This window comes from Oreochromis aureus, linkage group 13, assembly GCF_013358895.1.
Source record: "Oreochromis aureus strain Israel breed Guangdong linkage group 13, ZZ_aureus, whole genome shotgun sequence".
In the NCBI taxonomy this organism is placed as follows: Eukaryota; Metazoa; Chordata; class Actinopteri; order Cichliformes; family Cichlidae; genus Oreochromis; species Oreochromis aureus.
The window spans coordinates 20,126,562-20,136,136 of NC_052954.1; positions in this window are offsets into that span (position 1 = coordinate 20,126,562).

The window sequence follows — 9,575 nt, forward strand, 5'->3', positions numbered from 1 at the left end:
GTACTCGCGGGTGCACAAGGGTTAAACAAATATATGTATTTTATACTGCTTACATTGTCAAAACAGACGCGTTACTTGTGGTTTGACGCATTTGAGGGGAGTTACTATTTCACATCACTGTGGGCCTTCAAACCAATCTAAGGTCAAACAGTAACAAATGAAAGGCAATCCTGTGTGTTAATCACCAAGGGATGTTGGGTAAAAAGAGATGAAAGACACAAACTGTGCTTTAGTCAGAGGTTAAAGTGGGCTGGTGATTTAGTTTTTTGAGACTACACTGAACAACTGCAGGTGTCCATAACTGCAGATTCAGTACAGTGTACGGAAGGTTACTTTTAAAATGTATTCCACTACAGATTACAAAATACATGCTCCAAAATGTATTTTGTAACGTATTCTGTTACGTTACTCAATGAGAGTAACGTATTCTGAATACTTTGGATTACTTAATATATTATCAAGCTTTTTACAACTACATGAATGTACTATTGCTGTGTGATTTATTACTATTACTGAAGGTTACTCGCCATACCAATCCCAACTATATTTTTAAATCTTAATATAAAATGCATAACAGTAGGGTGGACATTAGGTAAGGCTGCGCTTTTTGCAGTGATCTCGTAAAATTATTCCGCGCTTTTATAAAACAGGTCCACGGCTCCGAACCGTAGTAACAGGGCCTCTGGCTTATAGGCCGGGTTCCGTGTCGGGCTCGTAGCCGAAAACTAGCTTTACTTTGTTGTCTGGGTCAACTTTGCTAGCGAGAGACAGAGAGAGGCGTTGAAAGGCTGCTCCAACGGAACTTATTGTTTTGGAGGAAAACACGAACACAGTGAACAGTCGAGTCTTAATAGCTTACTTACAACTGGGCTCGTCAGGCACTCTTTTTGGCTGCAGTGGTTATTATTATATTTACATGCTTCCATCTCCCGTTTCTGGTCGGTGACAACTCGTAATTTTCGACTCTGATTTTTCTTCCTCACTCCCTCACAGACATAACAGGTATGGCAGTCCATTCTCCCTGCAGCACGGACTACACTGCCCATGAGGCTACATTCTTTAGGGCTATGCCCTATAACACTCTTTTTTTGAATAATAATTTTTAAAAATATTTCTTCACGCCATTATGCGGGTCGCAAGTAGAGGTGACATGGGCCGCGAGATTGAGACACAGGCATTAGAGCCTCTTAATGCGTCTTTTGTTTGGGTTTCCACCGGCGTGGAATTGCCGAAAACAGAGTGGGCATAGCCTAACATGACCCCCACAAGAAAAGACCGCAGTGTAATCCCTTTATTTCAGTAAGTAAGTAACTGTAATCTGAATACCACCCTTTTAAACAGTAACTATAACGGAATACAGTTACTCATATTTTGTATTTTAAATACGTAACGCCGGTACATGTATTCCGTTACTCCCCAACACTGATTCAGTACTTCAGCATCTATAGCTAGCCCTACAGAAGAAGAGCAAATAAAGTGAGTAATATTTTTAAGTAGCAGGAAATTTCAAATGCAACATTTTTATCAGCTTAACAAACATCAACAAACATACAAAGTGTTTGTGTGCAGTTTGTCACACTGTGTGTTGCTAGCTAAATGTCCAACTGCTGTTTTTCACAGGGAGGGGAAATAAAGAGAGGTAACTTCACTCAGAGAAAGATAAGAAAGACAGGACAGGAGAGGAAGAAGAGAGGTTAGATTTAAGGGTTAAGGACTGCTCAGTAGTGATGTGTCGGTCGCGAACGAAACGGCTCTTAGAGCCGGATCTTTGACGTGCATGACGCGAGCCGGCTCCTTATCGCGAGCTGTGGGGGATTTTTTTCCTTCTCTCACCCTCTCTCTCGCACTTTTTTTCCGCTTCACTCCGCACCCGAGCCTTGTGCTTTGCGCTGGGAAGAGGGGGGAGGGGCGGTAGTTACACTCGCAGTAGCACAGGAACAGAGCAGGAGGGAGAGACCATTGACTGTAGAAACATGGACGACGCCACAGCTCCCCAAAAATGAAGCCAAAACGTCTCTATCGCCCCCTGGTGTCTGGCTGCAGTATAGGTCATAAACCCCGCCTCCTCCATGTTAGCGGATGGGACTGGGGTCAGACTAAAATAAATTTATTCTCCTTAGATAATTTTTTTCCAAAGATTCTTTCTTTTGTTATCAATAGTTCTCATCATGCTCATTGATGTCCAAGGGGTCTCCTTTCCCATAAGTTTGATTCTAATTCCTACCGCGGCGATGTTAAATTGGGGTGAAACGTCATCATAGCAGCTTTGACTGGCAGCTGCAGTCACGGAGAAACTTGCGTATCTCTGTTCGGGAATAGCAGATAGAGCGTAGACTCTGAGAGGAGGGCCAGCGTTTACGCTACTGGCTCACGACCGAGTGTTTTAACCTGACAGCCTGAGGTGTTCTTCAGTAAACTGGACTACCCGACAGAAGGACCCGAGGCCCGGCTGCACTTTTTCGGTAAGTTAATCGTGTTTGTAAACTAATCCGTAACTACCGTCCTTAGCTATGTCCCGAGACCTAGCTAGCTAAAATGAGCACTCGGCTGTCAGGGTTCGTTTAGCTAATCTGTGCAGGTGAATGAATTTACTAAAGACATCAAGAGAAACGTTCCGGGCTAATCAGTCACTAATTACTGTACTTTTATTACAAGTATTATACTGTAAAAGCAACAGGCTGCACCCTGCTTCAGCTCCTGTGCAGAACTGAATATTAAATATGTGCAAACAACAGCATGTTTTCAGTCTCTTGCCACATCTGTAAAGACAGTAACATCTTTTTTAAAAGCTTGTACTTCAGTAACTCCTCATTAATCAGGAACTATGGATTAAAGTACTGTAGTGTACTGTAATACTGAAAAAAATGTAAGAGAAGAACTTCAGATCCTGAGTGTGTGAGGACAGAAGAATCAGCTTTATTTCAATTTTGAGGGATAAAATTTATATTTGAGTTTGATGGTTCTGTTCTCTTTGTGATTACAGGAGCTGCCCTCAGATTCAGACCTCAGCACCACCCAGTGACAGCAGACAGATCATCCAACATGTTAACTGCAAAATGAACTGATGAAAACAGTACAAAGGTTAAAGTACCACACGTGTTGTAGTGAAAGCTGCAGCTTTATTGATAAAGTTAAAGACAAAAAACAAAAGGATTAATCACTCATGTAACTGTGTCACTATATATCAGCATTAACAGGACCTCAGTTTGTATCTCAGACCTGCACAGCTTCTGCTTTAAACAGTTGATGTACTCAGCTGCATGAAGAGCATATGAGATTTTCTCTGGCACAATTAAATAAAACCTGATGAAGATCAAACGTCATCACTTGTATGTTGAACTACAAACTTGTCATCTGGAATTCTTTCACAGTTTTTTTTTTGCAGATAATGTGTTATTTACCATAAAGTGATTCAGAGTTAGGGCAGCACGGTGGCACGGTGGTTAGCACTGTTGCCGCACAGCAAGAAGGTCCTGAGTTCAATTCCACCATCAGGCCGGGGTCTTTCTGTGTGGAGTTTGCATGTTCTCCCGTGTTTGCGTGGGTTCTCTCCGGTACTCCGGCTTCCTCCCACCGTCCAAAGACATGCAGCTTGTGGGGATAGGTTAATTGGATAATCCAAATTGCCACTAGGTGTAAATGTGCGAGTGAATGTGAGTGCGAATGGTTGTCCGTCCCTGTGTGTTAGCCCTGTGACAGACTGGCGACCTGTCCAGGGCGTACCCGCCTCCTCGCCCCCTATGACAGCTGGGATAGGCTCCAGCGCCCCCCGCGACCCTGAAAAGGATAAGCGGAAGCGAATGGATGGATGGATGGATGATTCAGAGTTATTCATACCAGAGTAACCAGAGAGGATCATATATTTTTAAATATATAACATTCTACAGGACTGAATATAATATCTTTATGTAAAAGTCTGGAGCCTCTGGGGAGTATCCGAGTATTTATAACATTACACAAACCAAAGGTCTCCATCACAGTGTTCATGAAATGCTGGGTTTATCCATCTCCTGGATCGGGCCTACGGAGGAGTGCTGAAGATTTCCCTGTGAGGGAGCTGCTGGTGAAGATCATGAGTCCTGCTTGATCAATGCGATGAGCTTCAGTCTTCCTGGTGTTTCTTAAATGAAGCCTCTTTCAGTAGGTCAACAGCACCTTTGGCACAGGACAGCTGTGATGAAAGAAAAGGAAGAAGTTTCTCCAAACCTCTGGACCCAGGAAACCCAGCTTGGTCCTGATGGTCTCCCTCACTAGTTTCTCTCCAGGGTGAATGTAGCTGTTGATATAATATGGACTCTATTATTAAATGAAAAGAACAAATTAGACTACACTAGCAACAACTAGAGGCATGGTGCCACGACAATAACTTGGTCTTAAATGCCAAAAGACCAAGGAGATCATTGTGGACTTCCGGAGGAAGGGTCACAGCAACCATCTGCCTCTCTTTATTGGCGGTGGGGAGGTGGAGAGGGTGAGCAGTTTTAAATTCTTGGGGGTAACTGTGACCGAGGACCTGTCCTGGGGCAACCATACTAGCTAGCTACCATACTTAGCTGCACGGAAGGCCCAACAGCGCCTCTACTACCTGAGGAGACTGCGGAGTGCACACATTCCCAGACCTCTGATGCTGAACTTTTATAATTGTGCCATTAGCAGCGTTCTGATGTATGGATTGCTAGTGTGGTTCCCCAGCTGCACCAAGGCCGATCAGCAAGCACTACAGCGGGTGGTGAAAGAAGCTGGCAGAATTATTGGAACAACTCTGCCAGAGATTAGTAATATCTTCCGCACTCGCTGTTTGAGGAGGGTGCACAGTATCCTGCGGGACCAATATCATCCTGCGCGCCACCTTTTCCATCTGCTGCCCTTAGGGAGAAGGTACAGGTCCATACAGGCCAGAACATCCAGATTGGCCAACAGCCTGTATCCACAGGCTGTGAGGCTTCTGAACTCTTTGCCCCCTCTCTCTCACGGACAATAACCATATCCAACTTCTAAATATTACTTGTCATGTTGTATGTTGTTGCTAAGGACTGTTTTATTGCACTGGAGTCATATTTACACTTATTATTATTTTATTCACGGGTGTATGGAAGCTCCAAACGCAATTTCATTGTTTTCTGACAATGACAATAAATATTTGAATTGAATTGAATTGAATTGATACACTACTGAAACGTTCTGCTGATGTTTTTAAAGTCTCCATGTTACCAGGCTGTAGAGGGCTCTGAAGATTTAAACCGTTTTAGATCCATTACACTCACAGTCTTATGTTAAAATCTCAAAGGACAGCATTATGTGTTTGATATTAACAGTAACTCTGGGCTTCTGTAGCGTGTGCAGATGATCTCATCGCTGTCTAAAAATGGATAACAAACATAAGAAGTGCTGAATCCTTCAATAACACAGACTATTAGAGTATTAGGTGTGTAGCATCGCTAACTAGCTAACAACAAGCCTCCAACACAGTGCGTATGCTAGCGGCTAATCTAGCAAACGAATTAACAACAAAGTGATTTTAGAACTATAAGATGATAAGCTGTGCGTCTTTTTTTTATAACAGTGACATGGTTGTATTTACCTTAATTAAAGAGTCGTCAGTCGCGGTAAACCAGCAAAAAAACTCGAGCAGCCGGGCTACGTAAAAAGTGTAGGGGGGCGTGTTTGCGGTCATGTCCAGCGGGTGTGTGGGCGGGAGCGTTACACAGTCGCTCCACCTCAAGTCACTACTGCGCAGACTCTGGCTCCAAATTTGCAAGATGGCAGCCTCCACAAGCGGGATATTTTGGCTTCATTTTTGCACAATGGTAGGAGGCGGAGTCGCGTCGTCCATGTTTTCTACAGTCAATGGGAGAGACAGAGAAAGAGCCAGGGACAACAGCGTCACATTAGAAAGGTATAGTAATCATCCACAACTATTTTCAGTTGCAGATGATAAAGGATTCAGAAAGTTTAATCATGCAGGCCCATATGACAGAGAATGTGCATCTTCTTTTTGTTTTCATATTTTAATTTATATTTAATTGTGTTGTGGTTTGCAGTGTTTTGTGTTGTTTCACTTTAAATTTGTTTAAAAAGAAAAAGCTGAAAATTTAAATAGTTAAAAGTTGAAATGTGAATAGTTGGTTTTTGTATTATATGATTTATTTATTACATTTTATGTGGAGTGAATAAATAAAAGTATATTTACGGTGGCCCCTAGAGACAAAGCATGTACAAACTTCAAAACACGTACGAACCCTGAAGCACGTACAAACTCCAAAACACAACACGTAAAAACTCCATAGCACGTACAAACTCCAAAACACGTATAAAAGACAACAGAAGTGCTCCAGAATGCTAAGCGCAGTGTTGAGCTTTTGTTACCTACTACGCAAGCCAGCAAGTACCAACGACCGGATTTGGTGTGTGGTAGTAACAGGTAAATGAACTTTTTTTTTTAAATTATTTGAATATATATGAGTGCTTGTGTATAAATACACAAACAATACACATATGCTTTCAATTGTGTAATTTAAGTGATCTAGGTAGCTCTGTTTTGGAAGTTCAGTTAACGCTAGAAATGTGTTTTAGGGTTTGTACATGCTTTTTGTCTCTAGTGGCCACTGCATATATTTATATATAAACATATATAAATAAAACCACTTTTATTTTTACATTAGTAATTCCTTTTGTGCATAATTTTATATTGTTGTTAATAATAAATTAATTAAAGCAACAAAACAACCTGAAGAGCCGGCTCTTTTTAGTGAGCCGAGCCGAAAGAGCCGGTTCTCTAAAAAGAGCCGAAAATCCCATCACTACTGCTCAGTGGTATTTGATAAAGTGGAAATTTAAAGCTTACATGTAAGTCCTCATGTTTTTAAATTAGATATTGGGTCTCCATGTATGGCATTTTGTTTTTAACAGTCTAATTGTTCTTTAAAGGTTGCATGAAAATCCTCTGCAGTTTAGGATAAACTGGTTAGTTTGCTGAACTGTGATGGCTTTAAAGTGTGTATTACTGGAGCCCAGTGACTGTGGTGCTCATGGTCAGAGTTAGGTTACATAAAGGGTAGTAGAGATAAATTTGAAGTTAGGCTGATAATGGCTTTAGAGTGTAAATTATAAAGACACACAAACAGTGTACTGTTAGTGTAGAGGATGGAAATCAGCCAGCACAGCTCAACAGAAATTATTTTGAGTTGTGATTCTCTTATTACAATTAAAATTTAGACTGAAATAAAGTTTGTACTCCTATCTACTAATATTATTACATTAATATAGAACAAGGTAAATAAGCTTTGCATAAAAGGTGCTAGAAATGTTCCTCAAGGAGCTACTTTCTAACTTCGAGTACATCTCAGAGTCCGTATCTTTCTACTTTTACTTGAGTAAAGAATTTGAATCAGTACTTCAGCTTTTACTGGAGTATTTTTTAACACTAATATCTGTACTTTTACTTAAGTACACAAGGTCTGTACTTTTTCCACCTCTGCTCAGAGGCAAGTTGTCAAATGTGCTGATGAGGATGTGGCATACAGCTCTGTGGTTATTGTAGTTCAGCAAACCACACAAAGAGTACATGCTTCATCAACACGGTTTCTCACACACTTGTGTGTTTCTTCTTTGTATACATTTTCACCGCATGTGCTGGATGGAAATGTTGTTTTTTCCGCTGGTCAGGTCACTACTTTATAATGAAATATTCTAAAGAGTAGCAGCACATTTAACTCCACATCTTGAATCAGTGTCAGAGGACCACTGTGTGAAAAATCAATTTAAAAAGAAAAGTAACTATCTGTCAGTGCTGGTATTCTGTCTGTTTCAGCCTAGAAATGAAAAATAAAAAGTAAACATCATGTACAAATAGTATTAAAGAAAGATGTGTGTGGGCCAGAAGGGGTGGGAGCACTGGGAAAGTATGTGTATCTCTCATGAGAGATAAAGACACCCAAATGATTTAGGATGAAGTCATGAGGAGCCCACACGGCAATCCAGGAAGTTATTTAGAGCCAGATCTGCAGAGTTTTTATTCTGTGTTCATATTGTTTATACTGTGATTTCTCTTTAGTTATTTGAAGATTTGAATTGGATTTGCCAAACATATTGCCTGTTTCATCATTGTTTTCAAAGTTTTTTCCTTTTTGCTGCTTGATTAGAAATGGGATCTTTTAATTTTCTTTTGTTTTTTAACTGACGCTTCCAAAGTCTGGGGTCATTTTTGTTTGTTCACTGGAGTTTTTGCAATGAAAGTCTGCTAACTTTCAGATTTTTGCTTTGACATTTATGTAGTTGTTTTGTCTTTTTTACAAATTACAGATTTTTCCTCTGATTAAAATTTTTTCTTCTTTAAATAAGACTGATGGTAGGATTTATGGAGAGTCATTTATCTCTAAAAAGAATGCCCACTCTGCATAAATGAAGCTACTGAATTCTGGGTCTGTAAATCTGTAAATATTAGCATATTTTCAGATTAAACATTCAGTAAAAAGGACTAGATGTTACAGTCCCTGATAATGCATTGCTATAGATGGAGAGACTCTTGAAGGCTATTATGAGGAAAGGCAGCCCAGAGACTTTGCCAGCAGCACACATCGTTGGGTGCCTCAACTTTCGGTCTTTTAACCAAGCTAATCTGCCATTTTCCTCCCTTGTTTAGGTTTAGGGATTAGAGATCTGATCTAGCTTATCATTTTAAAATTTGGGACACATCGTCAGTAGTGGACCTTGGATTCATCCGGTGTTTCGGCCATTATCACTAGACACCCTCATCCAAGGAGGCCCTGCCAGGGTTGATCAGGCCTTGGAGTGTGTCACTGGTTTATGTTAACTTGTTATTTCTCTTCTTCTTTCTTCTGCTTAGTTCCCTACAGTTTATTTTCTATCTATTCACTGCAACTGAGAAATAATACTTACCTCTTTAGCATTTATGGAGCCTAACTTCTTCAAAGGGATAGAAAAGGTGATAGAGAGAAGTAAGACAAAAGGGACAAGACAGGAGAGCCGGAAGGGGGGCGCCCAATCTGGCTTCCCACACCTCCCCGCTGGATTGGGCTGTACGCTCTACCTCCCCACTGCCTCCCAGAAAAGGGAAGAAGAGCAGAGGGGAGAAGAGCGGAATATTTCTTTTCTCTCGCGGTTAGCTGACTGCCTTAGCTGCCCAAGTGATGTCAGCCCTTTTTAACCATAGCCAGTGACTGGTCCTCTCAGTAGTGTTAGCTAGTTCTCTTATAGCCTGCTGTTGTGCCTGTCCTCTGATCCCAATCTCTCTAAGCAGCTTTGCTGTTGTGCTGGCAACAAAGCCCCTGCACCCCACTTCCACCGGGCGCACCTTGATCTTCCAGCCTCTGTCCTCTGCCTCAACAGCCAAGTTGGCATACTGCAGCTTCTTACGCTCAAACGCTTCCTCAATTGCTTCCTCCCATGGTACCGTCAGCTCAATGACGTACGCAAGTGTTTGGGAGTTAGACCAAAGGACGGGGTCTGGTCGCAAATAAAATGTGTACAAAGTTCTCATTAGACAAGGCGGTGTTGACATTTTGTTGGGCCACTCATTCGATGCGATCTTCAAAGTCTACAAAAATATAATTAAT